Consider the following 16,170-nt stretch of genomic DNA (forward strand, 5'->3'; position numbering starts at 1 on the left):
GATATAACATTTCATATACATATAACATATATTTTTCTGTTGGCGGAAAACTAAAAAACATTCCCTAGGTCTCATGTTTGGGACTCTAACTTGGAATGGGTACTGAAAACTATTATTATTGTCAACGTCTGCATATTCAAATATTTTACGAAATTTGTCTTATTAAATATTATCTTAGCATTCTTTTCATTACTACCAGCTATTATTTTAGCAGAAAATTGTAAAAATAAAACTTATACAACTGTATATAAATGAATCTCTAATCATAGTTAACCAGGTTTTGAACAAAATTTATTTACTTTAAAGCAAACGTTTAAAGTTGAGGTAAATGAAAACATTTAATTTAGAGATCTGCAGAGTAGGCTGTTTTTTAGTGTTTAATTAATTCAGACAACTTACTGAAGATTCATACATTTTATCACTACATGAAATTATAGGCATTTACAGTAAGAAATTAAGGCTATTTCATAAATAATTTTAAACAAAATCTACTCAAGATAAAATGTGTAGTTTTCAAGCACATATATTAGTTATATATTCAGAGATTAGACATATATTTGTTTACTTCTTAATGTATGAAGAAAATCTTGTCATATAAGGAGTTCTAAGTGTTAAAAGCGTTCTTTAAAATACATTAAAATTAGAGAATGATCCTTTTTGGGTCAAGGATACATAGAAATAGATAATTAACTAGACAGCAAAATGACGTGACAGTAAGGCCGGTGCCAGGTGCCAGGCCTGTCAGAGATATGTGACAGAACCCCAGCTATCAAAATTGAGCACTGAACTCGCCGCTCCTCAGGGAAATTACTCAGGAGACCCTTACCGTATTATGCATTGTGTGTTTCAAAAAATTTTCGTCTGCTAATTACAGAAGATAGAAGTACATCACACAACTTCTCTGAGGTTGCATTACGAGAAGATTTCGGATCTATGCAGTAACTAATGTAATCCTGCGGTTAGACAAAGAGACAGACAAGAAATTTCCTCAAAAGATTACGTTCAACCAAATTGTAGGTTAGGACATTCACCATCATCGAACATGTTTTTGTCTAAGTAGTGAAAAATTTTTGTTAAGTTATATTCCATAGCTATGTTCAAATAATAAAACTTACTGTAAACTAAGAAGTTGCGTGCGCAACGCAAGTATGCGCTGGAATGAAATCTTGTCCCCCAACGTCCATGACAGATGGACTAATTATATATAATTGTGTGCAATTATTTACAAATTTATTTATTCTTCCACTTTATCATTCTCATCATGGTTATCTATAAGACCTATGAAGAAATATTCGCTAACGCTAAGAAAAATCCCATTGAGAGTCATACAACATTACTGAACTCAGTTCTCCTCTAGTAGAAATGAAGCAGATAGACAGACAGACAGAAAATTGTTTTTATGAACAATAGTGAAAGTTTTAACTGAATGTCAGGTAAAAATGTATGCTTACAAGGATTTTGGTACGAAACTTACATTGAACATTCTATTTCATGGAATCATATTTGGCAATATTTCATTATTCTTATAAATACTTGGAAAAGTTCCTATATTACCAAATTAAGATCGAAATCTTTGATACAAGCCTCCATTAATTGTTATATTTACGTAATTTTAAATACACAAGGTGTTTCTAAACATTGAGTATCTTAAAACTCTAAACTGATATCTCTAAAATTTTTAAAATTATAATTAGTAAAATTTTTAGGACAATACAATCCAAACAGTTTTAAATTGGAGCCTTTATGAGTATAGGTTTGAATTATTTTTGTCTCAGATATAAAAGAATATTTATGCAGACAAGTTTAAAATTAGATTGATTTACTTTCTGAATTATTTGCGGGAAACATAATATATACTAAGGATATGTTTAAAAAAAATTGATTTAATTATAACTGTGAGAATCTTGTGTTTTCATAATATTTCACTTTTAAGATAGCGGATAGTAAAATTTAAATTTAATACTACTTAATCTTAGCTCAGAGGTCTTGTGCACATTGTAAATAATAAATTTAATTTATTCAAATTTACGGTTTACATTTCTTGAATAAATTTTCGATATTGAGTTAGGCATATTCGTATCAATCTAAATTACAAATGAAGTGAACAGATATGAGAGGACAATATAAATTTAATATAACTTTTGTATTTAAAAAGTGTTATGTAGTATTAAACGCTCACAAAAATAAAGCGAATTGATGGAATTCTTGACCTTCAAAATAAGAATAGAGATATTATCTTGCCAAATTTTACCAATTTAGACTAAATCATTCAAATTACGATTCATTTGAGAAAAAGATAGATAGACAGACTTTTATGTTCTTTATGCAAAATTAAAATACGCTTTGATATAATTAATCGTAAACCAATTAATAAATAAAATTAGGAATTCATTTGTTCTAATTAAATTACTTAAAACATAGTTTATCAATATATCGTATCAAGTTCTTGTATATTCAAGTATCTACGAGAATCTATGGAAATGTATCTAAAATAAACTGAACGTTTAATAATAACGAAAGTTATCAACGTCAGACTTGTGGTAGTTCACCAGCTTGTCAGTAACTGTCAGAGAGACAATAATGAACGGCACTGTCCGCATAGGGTTACTTAAACCTGAGTTAATTGCGATTGGATTGGTCCCCAGTAATGTATATTTGGCTTGCTCTCCAATAGTAACTTCGCTTTTAATACACTAGCAGTGGTTCAGTATACTTACCACTTTAGAATAAGTTACTCTGTTTGAGAAAAGGTGAAAGAAATCGCAAAGTTAGACTTAACTTATTTGTCACTTAGTAGATCTTAATCTCTCACCTATACTTTCACTACATGTCATGATTAAACATTATCCATAAAAACTACTTAAGTGAGAAATGCTTTGGCATTTTTACTTTTGAGTTAGAAATTAAAATTTTTTAAAAACTTCGTTATAATTATTTTTCATTTTGTAACCTTATTATAATCACAGATATAAAAACGGATAAGGAATCTCAAAATATTTAAGGGTTTTTAGGTTATTAGAATAGTTAAATAATTGTTTTATGTATTTATACACAAATTTTGGATAGTATTAACATTAAAATTAGAGAATGATCCTTTTTGGGTCAAGGATACATAGAAAATAGATAATTAACTAGACAGCAAAATGACGTGACAGTAAGGCCGGTGCCAGGTGCCAGGCCTGTCAGAGACATGTGACAGAACCCCAGCTATCAAAATTGAGCACTGAACTCGCCGCTCCTCAGGGAAATTACTCAGGAGACCCTTACCGTATTATGCATTGTGTGTTTCAAAAAATTTTCGTCTGCTAATTACAGAAGATAGAAGTACATCACACAAATTATCTGAGGTTGCATTACGAGAAGATTTCGGATCTATGCAGTAACTAATGTAATCCTGCGGTTAGACAAACAGACAGACAAGAAATTTCCTAAAAAGATTACGTTTCATTCAAATTGTAGGTTAGGACATTCACCATCATCGGACATGTTTTTGTCTAAGTAGTGAAAATTTTTGTTAAGTTATATTCCATAGCTATGTTCAAATAATAAAACTTACTGTAAACTAAGAAGTTGCGTGCGCAACGCAAGTATGCGCTGGAATGAAATCTTGTCCCCCAACGTCCATGACAGATGGACTAATTATATATAATTGTGTGCAATTATTTTACAAATTTATTTATTCTTCCACTTTATCATTCTCATCATGGTTATCTATAAGACCTATGAAGAAATATTCGCTAACGCTAAGAAAAATCCCATTGAGAGTCATACAACATTACTGAACTCAGTTCTCCTCTAGTAGAAATGAAGCAGATAAACAGACAGACAGAAAATTGTTTTTTATGAACAATAGTGAAAGTTTTAACTGAATGTCAGGTAAAAATGTATGCTTACAAGGATTTTGGTACGAAACTTACATTGAATCATTCTATTTCATGGAATCATATTTGGCAATATTTCATTATTCTTATAAATACTTGGAAAAGTTCCTATATTACCAAATTAAGATCGAAATCTTTGATACAAGCCTCCATTAATTGTTATATTTACGTAATTTTAAATACACAAGGTGTTTCTAAACATTGAGTATCTTAAAACTCTAAACTGATATCTCTAAAATTTTTAAAATTATAATTAGTAAAATTTTTAGGACAATACAATCCAAACAGTTTTAAATTGGAGCCTTTATGAGTATAGGTTTGAATTATTTTTGTCTCAGATATAAAAGAATATTTATGCAGACAAGTTTAAAATTAGATTGATTTACTTTCTGAATTATTTGCGGGACAAATAATATATACTAAGGATATGTTTAAAAAAAATTGATTTAATTATAACTGTGAGAATCTTGTTTTTTTCATAATATTTCACTTTTAAGATAGCGGATAGTAAAATTCAAATTTAATACTACTTAATCTTAGCTCAGAGGTCTTGTGCACATTGTAAATAATAAATTTAATTTATTCAAATTTACGGTTTACATTTCTTGAATACATTTTCGATATTGAGTTAGGCATATTCGTATCAATCTAAATTACAAATGAAGTGAACAGATATGAGAGGACAATATAAATTTAATATAACTTTTGTATTTAAAAAGTGTTATGTAGTATTAAACGCTCACAAAAATAAAGCGAATTGATAGAATTCTTGACCTTCAAAATAAGAATAGAGATATTATCTTGCCAAATTTTACCAATTTAGACTAAATCATTCAAATTACGATTCATTTGAGAAAAAGATAGATAGACAGACTTTTATGTTCTTTATGCAAAATTAAAATACGGTTTGATAGAATTAATCGTAAACCAATTAATAAATAAAATTAGGAATTCATTTGTTCTAATTAAATTACTTAAAACATAGTTTATCAATATATCGTATCAAGTTCTTGTATATTCAAGTATCTACGAGAATCTATGGAAATGTATCTAAAATAAACTGAACGTTTAATAATAACGAAAGTTATCAACGTCAGACTTGTGGTAGTTCACCAGCTTGTCAGTAACTGTCAGAGAGACAATAATGAACGGCACTGTCCGTATAGGGTTACTTAAACCTGAGTTAATTGCGATTGGATTGGTCCCCAGTAATGTATATTTGGCTTGCTCTCCAATAGTAACTTCGCTTTTAATACACTAGCAGTGGTTCAGTATACTTACCACTTTAGAATAAGTTACTCTGTTTGAGAAAAGGTGAAAGAAATCGCAAAGTTAGACTTAACTTATTTCTCACTTAGTAGATCTTAATCTCTGACCTATACTTTCACTACATGTCATGATTAAACATTATCCATAAAAACTACTTAAGTGAGAAATGCTCTTGGCATTTATTACTTTTGAGTTAGAAATTAAAATTTTTTAAAAACTTCGTTACAATTTATTTTGTTTCATTCCCTAACCTTATTATAATAACAGTAATATAAATTCGGATAAGGAATCTCAAAAAAAACCATTTTAAGGGTTTTTTAGGCTTATTAGAGGGATCAGTTAAATATTGTTTTATGGTATTTGTACACAAATGTTGGTTTGGATAGTATTAACTCTGAAAGTATTATAATGCTTAAACATTTTAAATGTTTTATCACAAAATAAACAAAAAGATAAACTTCTCTTACGTGTAAAGACCTAAGTTGCAAGATTCAATATAACCGTTCCATAGTTTGAGTAAGTAATCAGACTAATAAAAACATACTTCAATTCAAAACATTGACAAAAAAATTTTGACTAATAAAAGACCATCAAAATTTCATTTAAGTGAAGGGTTTCCAAAACAAAAGTCATTCCAGGAAAAGCCATGGCTCCCAAAAAATTAATTACACGTCACTGTAGAGTTATTTTGTAACTTTAAAGCTACTATGAGAGGAGTATCCGTAAACGCCTTATTGTTGTATAAATAGACCTCTGGCAAAAGTATATATCGAATGCTGAAATGTATTGTAAAAAAAAAAGATTTTTAGAGTAAATCATTTTATATTTTAAAAATTTGAGTTATATATAAAATTACTGTCGGTTTATATTTTAATAAAGGAATTTTTATGATTTTTATTTATTTAGTATTTAGTTATTATTATTCAAAAACCTATTTCAACATAAACATTACTTGATGTACAGGGAGCACATTGTTATATTGTGTTTTTAAAAAGCAAAATATCAAAAACTGTTGGAAATTTTCTTTGTGATTAAAATCAATAGGAAAGAACTCTTTAACATTGTGTTAATTAGGAGGTTGGCCTATAGTTTAAAACAGCCTTTTTAGGCCTACATTTAAAAGTAAGTTTTATCATTTAAAAAAAAATTACATGACTTTTTAAGAGCATTTACTAAAAGTCCACAAACTAATAAAAGTTACCGCCTGCATTGCTTGATGCATTACTCGAACAATCCGTTGTACCCTTCAATCACGTGAACATTTACGTTATCAGTTTAATTATTGTTTCCAGTAGAATAACAATCACATTGGATAGTATACTCAGAAAAAGCATCTAGATATATGATAATTTTTGGATATTAAATGGAATGTTAAATTGTTTGCAAATTAGACCAAAAACAACCACCAATCACACAAAAGTATTATAGAAGAAAATATTGACAGTAGAACAATCAAATACAAAGAAGGAAACTACGTGAATTACATGAGATAATGCAGCCAAGACAAACAAACTAAACCAAAGAATATTGGGCTCCAGCTGTGTTATCCAAAATAGCTGGTTGACCAGTGACAGTCTTGAGATAGGCAGCGCATTTGCGAATCATATCCCTTTATTCCTTAATTCCTTAAGGTTGTTATTACAAGATATATAAAAGTAAAACTATATTATTGAAATACGATTACATAGTCATGAGACGTCCCTACACACGAGATTATAAAAAACTAACGCCGAAATGTCATTAAACAATTACGCTGTATAACATCAATTTACATTCAAAATATCTTTAGAGAGAGATGAGCGCTACTGTGTCTATAATTAATAGACCTTTTTAAATTGGTCCCTGAATAAATGCCCCCCGTTAATAAACTAAATAGTGAACTTAACTAAAAAGTCTAAACTTTTAATCTTCATTTTATCTGTTCAGTAAAATTAATTGTCAGAGAGTAGTATTTGTACCTATAATTGGAAGTAATATAAAAATCATTGCTATTGTATTAGCTAAATAAATTAATTTTTATTTAACATTAGACACGAAAATTTTAACAAATTAGCGAAAGACAGTAACAATTCAATGACAATTTTCACTATTTACATGATTTAGTACTTAAATTTACTTTTAATTTGATTGTGGTGCATATATTACAACAATTTTCTTTATCATTTTGAATAGACATTTTGAACTCGATGAAGATTTTGAAGATAAAGAAGCGTGTTATTTAAAAATAAAAATTATTTAATTCGAAATACACCACCAAACAAAGTTAATAGAAAACGAGAAGTTTGTAAGATTATTTCTAATGAATAACTAAAATATGCTTGCAGTCGATGTCCTAATTAAATTTTACAAGAAACTTACAGACAACAAGAATAAATTTGAATGGAAAATCTTTCTCTAGTCAGTAAAATCTCATTATATCTTTCTTATATTTGCCATCCTAGTATAGCAAAATTAATTTGCTTATTTGATGCAAAATTTTCAATTCAAGACAGTTTGTCTTTCAAATGTCATAGTACTTAAATTTATATCGATTCGCCTTTACAGTTCAAAACTACATTTATCTCAAATAGTACCTTTTCTCAGAAGCAAATTACTTTCTAGAACTAAAGCGGCATTAATACAGAAACTTAAACAGAGATTTAAATAACAATCTTTGTCTATTAAGATAAATTTTAATGCTATCATGCTTTTCCCATCAAGCTAATAAATATTCAAAGTATTATATATGCCTTATTATATTATACCTTTTCTCCTGTATATATATATTTAATTAAATTTTAATATATATATATATACTATATAGGAAAAACAGTGCATTAACACGGATTTTGAGCAAAAATTTTCCAAAACAATATCATGTATATGTTTGATGGCCAAAACATAAGGAAATGATATTATTTTATATTATTTTTTATTTTAATGTCCGCAACATCAGTGGAAAAGTGCATATCTTTTAAAACCACGCGATATGCTTTCTCTTGTTTGATTTGGTAGGTATGAAAGGTGACCTGCAACTCTTTTAGTTTGTGCACCAGCTTCCGGTAACCGTCAATAGTTGTTGTATTAACTTTGAATTTGTTTTGGCTGAGGCAATTAAATGTGTAGTTGACGGATTTTGAGCAAAACTTTTCCAAAACATAAACATGGATATTTTTCATGGCCAAAACATAAGGAACTGATATTATTTTATCTCCAATCTATAGCATTACGTAAGTACACATTGAACACTTAATACCCTAGTGCAAAGCTCTACACAATCTCTCTTTCTTAGAATGTATACAACTATAACATAAGCTTTAAGATTAGTCCATTTCTTAATTAACAATAATTATTCCTAGTTACCATGAAAACACAATTTTAAAACCTAATACTTTCGAAAAATTGTTCAGTAGAATGGAATCCTGATTAGTTTTATTTCAAGTTAATACGGACAATGTTAGCAGCGTAAATGTTCGGTCTTCTTCCGACCTGTGACCCTGACACCACGGCTGAGCTCCTGTGTCTTTGACAGGAAACTTCTGAAAATGGATAAGTCAAAACAACATTTTTCATTGAATATAACTTAGATGTAGTGTTGTATGTATGGCTGTAGATGAATATTAATGTTAACAATTAGGCCTTTTGTTTATATTGTAGCATCTCAGTAATTTGACTTATTACCTGCAGGAGAGCAGAAGTACTATAACTTACTTATTTAGATGTAGTGTTGTATGTATGGCTGTAGATGAATATTAATGTTAAAAATTAGGCCTTGAGTTTATATTGTAGCATCTCAGTAATTTGACTTATTACCTGCAGGACAGCAGAAGTACTATAACTTACTTATTTTACTGTATATTTAGCTATAGGTAATTACTATGTGGGCTCCATCCACTACACTACATACCTTTTAGTTATTATCACAACCTTTAAAACAGTACAGTTGATTAAATAGATTCATAAATTAAAAATATAACTAATCTCTCTTGACACCAGTCTATAAAGCACGCAACTTCTGCACGCGATTTCTGAGCATTTTTACAATTCAAAATTAAAATGTATTTCCTCAGAAGTAATTAATCTTGGTTTTTTTCATGGAACCATTGAGTGTGTATAAACGTAAACACACACAAAGGAAAAGAAAAACGTTGTGAGTATAAAAGTCTAATGACACGCGTATGTAAGAGGCAAATTGGCAAAAGATTGGCGAGCACACAGTGCACTTGAATGATTGGCGAGAGAGGTGGCGGAAAACAATATCAAATCAAGAAACAAATGACGTAACCTCTCTATTTATATTACATATATCGCAACCGAGAATAGAATAAATTCACTTTTTATATCAACCATATATTTTTATATCAAATATAAATATCCTTGTTTAAATAAGAATAAGAATAAGAATAATACTACCTAAAAAAATCTACTAGGACCCTAGTAATAATCTTAAAAAAATATATATTCTAAAACACTTAGTCGCCATTATTAAGTATTTATACTTTAAAATTCAAAACATGTGAGTGAGAATTTACGGATGTACATTATTTCTTGTAGCGTACATGCTTATTGTCTGCGGTAGATAGCAGCAAACGTGACTTAACCTACATATCCCTGTACCGTTATTATAGCACATATATTATATTAATTTGGAGCTAATACTTTATAAATCGAAACAACATTTCGGAAATACTTGATTTATTCCGAATTAGAGTTCACCAAAATTTTAACAAAGTTCACAAACTTTAGATTTGATTTTCTTCAAAAAATCCTCACAATCAATCAAATCTAATTAAGAGTCTAATCAAAAAAGAATTAAACTTAAAATGAAACTAAAAATGTATACTTCTCCAAAAGGTTTAAATTAACAAAATAAAATAAAAGTTTCTCTTCTCAAAATATTCAAAATCAAAATAACACAAAACATGATTTAACTTTACGACCAAAATTTAATTCACAATACTTCAAAAAATTGAATTAATTCTCAGACTCTGTAATATGGGAAATTTTACAAATTTAATCACAACAGTATAAAAATAAAAGATATTAACTAAACGCTGGTACGGGACTTACTACTTTGAAGACTATGGAGGCTGATAGGAAACTAAAAACGCACTAAAGAAAATTAAAAACTTGATTTGAATTTACACCCGATTAAAAGAATTACTCTAGATCCCAACCTATAGGATTAGAGGAAGAACCACCGCTACTCTACTCGACGTCTGCACCTTGTCGTTGTGGCTTCAAGACTGCGCTCCCTCTCTCCACCCAACAGGTTCGGAAAGTATCACCGTAGATAACTCGATCAGCTGATTGACCGGTCTCGAACCAACAAACAATGTCCACGCACCGCATCCAGTTAACAAAAGAGCATACTTCCTACCGCAATTCAGCATAAATACTTACAACTACGGTACATCCCAATTAACTAACCTAATAAGGGAGGGGAGTATTACATGGTAGAAGGGTGACGATTTTAATATATCTCATATACATTTCCTTCGTGATTCTGATATTTTTCGTATTATTACCTGACATATATAGTAAATAGGTAATATATGGTGATTTGACAATTAGTTTCTGTGTCTGACGGTTGGTTGCTTTTCATGTAAAGTGTTTTATGATGTAGACATTTCTCTGCGTATCTTTCAGGCTTGGTCTACTTATTCTTACTTGTTTCTTTCTTTTCACAGTAATTTTCTTTTGAAGTGATGTGCAGAAAGAATGTCAACTTAAAAAATTAAGGATGCTACCAGCTAAAGCAAAATCGGAACCAAACAGCAGATGTTGCACAAATTAGTTATTTAAGTACCAAACTAACAGCTAAATGTTCTAAGCGAATAATGTTTCCTTAAGTGACCGGACTTTAAATAAAATTAACATATTAGGGATTATGTGTTTGAGTATTTAAATATAACAGAGGATTTCACTGTTTTTGAACTTGCCGTATTGATTTTTTATTTTAATTTAGTTGATATGTTTTGAGGTAATGAAATAGTTCTCATGTAAATTATATGTTTAGTTTTTTTTATAAATATTTGTAGTGAGAAGATCCAGTTGATTCTACACACAACGCATTACTTCAGAGGCGATAAGAAGCAATGCAAACAATGAAACGGAACAACATTATAAATGGAAACGTTTGTTGGTTAGAGGAACTTTTGTGAGGCTGTATTAAAATCATTGGTAATTATAAATTATTTCACTATTTGAATGTAATTTATTCCAAACGTACGGGATCATCCAAATATAATCTCACAATAATTCGTTTGGTAATCATTCATTTTACTCAGTTAAAATTAGAGAACAAATCACAAAGTTGTTTTTTGAATCTTAGAAAAGAACTTAGATGGTTTGATCGAATAGTTTCTGTACTTGAACGTGAACACTGCATAAATAATTGATAACTTGTTGATAATCTCTGGCTGCTGTGACCGATGTAGAGACATATGATATATTAAACCTAGCTAAAATGTCACCTGAAGTTAGTTTGTAGGGAGAAATCAACTGATTCTCTGTCACTTATCAATTAATTATAAATTCCTAATGATATTACTATGGATGCAAGAGTTAACAGTATACCCTAAAACTACAAAGCACATTACTTGCAATTAATGAACAAAGTGAGTGAATTGTCACTGCTATGCGAGGAATTGAATCCTGATGTTTTTGTTGTTACAGAGCAAAGTTTCAACATTAATTCAATTTCTCAATTTAAAATTAACAATTATCAACTGGCAAACTCTTTTCATCGCAGTCTTTTCAAAGGGGGAGGTGTGGCCATTTTTGTAAAACATTATTTAAAGTTTGAGCATTTTAAGGCAAACTATAGTTCTGAATTAAACTTTGAAATTAATGGCATAAGTGTTTCCCTAAAATCGTCTGAAAAGGTAAACATAGTCGGACTGTATAGATCCCCCAGAGGCTGCACCGATACATTTTTTGAGAAACTCGAGTCACTTTTGTCCTTTTTTCAACTGAAATCCAAGCATTTCATTATAATTGGCGATTTCAATATCAATGTCTTAGACCACACCAATCCCATGACCCAGCGGCTTCGAGACGTGTTGAATTCATTCGGTTTGGAGTGAGCTGTGAACTTACCCACTAGAGTGAACGCTACATCGAGCACAGCCATTGACAATGTCATCACAAACATTTCAACTGCTGTGGTTTCTGTATTGGCCACCGCCATCGCTGACCATTTTGCGCAGGAGGTTACCATCCTTGGAGTGAGGCCGGAACCCGAACACCAAACTAAAAAACTCAAACGGTCTCTACATCCCAGAAATGTTGATCGTCTCTGTCAGTCTCTTTCAAAAGAATCCTGGACTTTCTTAAACAATTTTAAATCCCCAAATGAGGCATTCAACGCATTTAGTTATTGCATAACCACACATCTTGACCCCACTTGCCCATTCAAAATGTTCAAGGATAAAATAAAGTTTCAAAAAAATCAATGGGTTACCTAGGGCATTCTCAAATCAAGAGAAAAATTAAAGTTTTACTACTCCATATTTAGGGAGTTTCAAGATGAGCGGTTTAAAACATTTTTCAAAAGCTATAAGAGAATTTACAGGAAAGTCATAAAAGCAGCTAAAGCATATGACATTGAAAGTAGACTGAAAAGAGCAGATAACATATCGAAAGTAGCATGGGAAATTATTAACTCAAATTTAAAACCAGATTTTTCCAAATTTTCAAAACTAATAAAAATTAAAGTTGGGGATGAACTTTTACAGACCCCTGAAGAAGTGGCCAGGGAGTTTAGTAACTTTTTGCAACCGCGGTGCCGAACCTGCCTTTGAGCGGCAGTCGGTCTAGTTTGGAACCTATAAGGGGACTGGTATCGTCCATGGTGCTTTCTCCTGCTAGCGAGGACGAGGTGGCGGGGGTGATACGGGGATTCAACACAAAAAAATCATGTGACATCAATGGCATGTCAGTGTGGCTACTCAAACGTTGCCTAAAGCACATTTTGAAACCACTGACAAGACTGGTTAACATGTCCTTTGAAATAGGAGTGTTTCCAGCCCAACTAAAAACAGCCACAGTGATTCCAGTTTTCAAGAAGGACGATCCTTGCCTCGCAAGCAACTATCGTCCCATTTCAATTCTGCCAGTTTTAAGTAAAGTATTTGAAAAACTTTTTCTTGCAAGACTCATGGATTTCCTCAATAGGTTTGACATTTTGTCTTCAAGCCAATTTGGATTTCGAAAAAACATGTCAACAATTGATGCTATCACAAACCTTGTGGATACGATCGTGGAGGGTTTTGAGGGTAGGGAGCACACAATTGGTGTATTTTTCGATCTTTCGAAGGCCTTTGATTGTGTTGACCATGCTACTCTTTTGCGAAAACTGGAATCGTATGGGGTACGTAGTCTGCCACTGAAGAGGTTGAAATCGTATCTCAGTGACAGATATCAGTTTATAGAAATTTCCAATGTTCAGTCACAGAGAGTTCCTTTGAATCAGGGGGTCCCCCAGGGATCTATCCTTGGACCTGTACTGTTCTTAGTTTATGTGAACGATCTTGGACTATCAATTCAGAATGGAAGATAGTCCAATATGCGGATGACACGACTCTCTGCGTCAGAGCAAAATCAAATACCGCTCTGGAAATAGAAACTTTTCTTGAACTGAATTCTTGTATTCAGTATTTCTCGGACTTAAATCTTAAAACAAATAATACAAAAACGAATTATATAAGTTTTTGTCTCCGTCAACAAGTTAACGAAATTCGACCCATTGTCATGGTAGAGTACACCCTTTTAGAGGAAGAGGAATCCACTCGATTTCTAGGAATATATCTCGATAGAGGATTAACTTGGACCGATCATGTTGAGCATGTATGTGCAAGGGTTGCTTCAGGCGTTTTTTTCCCTGAGGAATTTGGCACAGGTTTGCTCTTTTGACGTTCTAAAGATGGCCTATTTTGGCCTTTTATATCCTCATTTGACCTACGGCATACGCCTTTGGGGTGGATGTGCCAGGATCAGATACAACAGAGTTTTCAGGCTTCAGAAAAAAGTCATCAGAATCATGTGCAAATTGAAGCCTGGAGAGTCGTGCCGCGATGCTTTCAGGGAGCATGGTTTTCTGACTTTACCCTGCCTCTATATCTTGGATGTAGCTCTGTATTGCCGATTCCGATGTGAGTTAGTGCGTGGCAGGGACGTCCACAGATATGATACTAGAGGTGGGGACAGCTACAGGATGCAACATCATAGAACACTGCATCTGAACAACTTCCTTCACTAGCTGGTGTCAGATTAATTAATAATCTCCCTGAGAGCATAAAAATTGTCAACAACCCAACCCTGTATAAAGCTCGATTAAAGGACCTTTTAGTGTCTGAAGTGTTTTACTCTGTAGATGAGTTCATGTTACGCCGCTGGGATCACTAAATTTTCGTAACAGTACCGATACTGAAGCCATGTATGAATGAGAGGGAGAATGTAATTTAATGTATGTATGCGAGCTCTGAATGAATCTTAGAATAGCAAATTGCAGGATTTTTAGCTTTATTTATTGACGTTTGCAAATACAATGTAACATTGTTTGAAAGCAATAAAAAATATGATTGATTGATTGATTAGTTGTTATTTCCTATAGTAAACTGTGATGATAGAGTTGGGTTGGTATGAGATCTACGTCATTTACTTCCTTGTAGTGCGCTTTTTCATTTCTTTTTATAAATATTCTATTACGTGTTCTTAAGAACAATATTGATGATTTTCTGACTTGACTGCAATAACAATAAAAATATCTTTGTTTAATTATGCTAAAGAATGAAACGCGTTTTAGTCATCACTTATATTAGCCGTGCATGAAGTTTATGAATCAGTCTTTCCAACTTTAAGGTAATTTTGTATTAGATTTTGATGGTAAGGCCTTACTATTTTTAAAGTAAACTATATATATATATATATATATATATATATATATATATATATATACCCTATTCTCACGCAGAAAAGCTTTAATTTTAACACACAACTACAAGCAAATTATTCTTGTGCCGCTTATAACGTTAATCCTTACCTCGCGCTAACTTAAAAGGTAAATTAATACCCTAATAACAAGTCTACATACATGGTTATCACTTTAGATGAAACACAAAAAATTTAAAAAGTATGATCGCATGTTAATCAGTTTGCTAATGAAACCAATTTGGGAACTTGTAAAATTCTAAATGTTATAAGTGTTAGTGTACTTTGTATCCGATAAAAATATCGAATTTATGAATATTTTATAAAAACCAACAGTTAAGCTGTTTTATTATTATTTAAACTAATGATGGTTTCTGAAACTCATGCTAATTTAATTATAATAAATATAAAATTATACATACACAACAAGGGCTACAATCAAGGTAGCAAATAAAATATTTTTACTTACCATTTGGAGAGGTACCAGGCGGACCTACAGGTTCTTCTTGCGGACACTCGGATTTGAAAAGTTACTGATAATTCCAGATCTCAGTTGACAAGGGGTTAACTTTCACTAACATCTAACTGGGAGACAGCAATGCACATATAAGTCCATGTTATATTGAGCCACTACAACAACATGTCGAAAATTTAAAAAATTTGATTTTCATAGAGAAGACGCATGTATGCTTTGTTAAATAAAACAATGTGTCACCCTAGAGCAATCTGAATGATTTAATTCTGCGAATTAGGTCACCGCAAAATTTGTATACACTGTTTCTTGATTTGCTAGTAACGACAAATTAATATGTTAGAAACACGTTATTAATAAGAAAACTGAATGTAAACATAATACATTACATTTAATAAAGCCAGCTGGTGTAAAATGTTTCAATTAAATCTCTGTGGCACAGTAGACATAAAATAAGTAAATAGTATTGACGAAAAATTGTATATCCAGCAACGCTTGGAAATTATTACAACATTTTCTTAAAATCCAAAGGTATATTAGTTTTTTAACATAATTAATGAGCTTGCTCTGTTTTCTTAAAATTACAATTTACTGCAGTTTTCATCAGGTCACGATATGTTGGTATTTTATCAATAC

At 31.2% G+C, this 16,170-nt stretch overlaps 1 long non-coding RNA gene across 1 annotated transcript; it reads right to left on the reverse strand.

Moving 5' to 3' along the window:
- Nucleotides 1-8,544: 8,544 nt before the first annotated feature.
- On the reverse strand, nt 8,545-15,910 carry LOC124374005. Its single transcript, XR_006923492.1, has 2 exons — nt 15,532-15,910; nt 8,545-8,668 (listed from the first exon to the last, which is right to left on the reverse strand). It is a non-coding gene; the product is annotated as an uncharacterized LOC124374005 (long non-coding RNA).
- Nucleotides 15,911-16,170: the final 260 nt, after the last annotated feature.

Source organism: Homalodisca vitripennis, unplaced genomic scaffold (assembly GCF_021130785.1).
Source record: "Homalodisca vitripennis isolate AUS2020 unplaced genomic scaffold, UT_GWSS_2.1 ScUCBcl_6940;HRSCAF=14396, whole genome shotgun sequence".
NCBI classification, from domain to species: Eukaryota; Metazoa; Arthropoda; class Insecta; order Hemiptera; family Cicadellidae; genus Homalodisca; species Homalodisca vitripennis.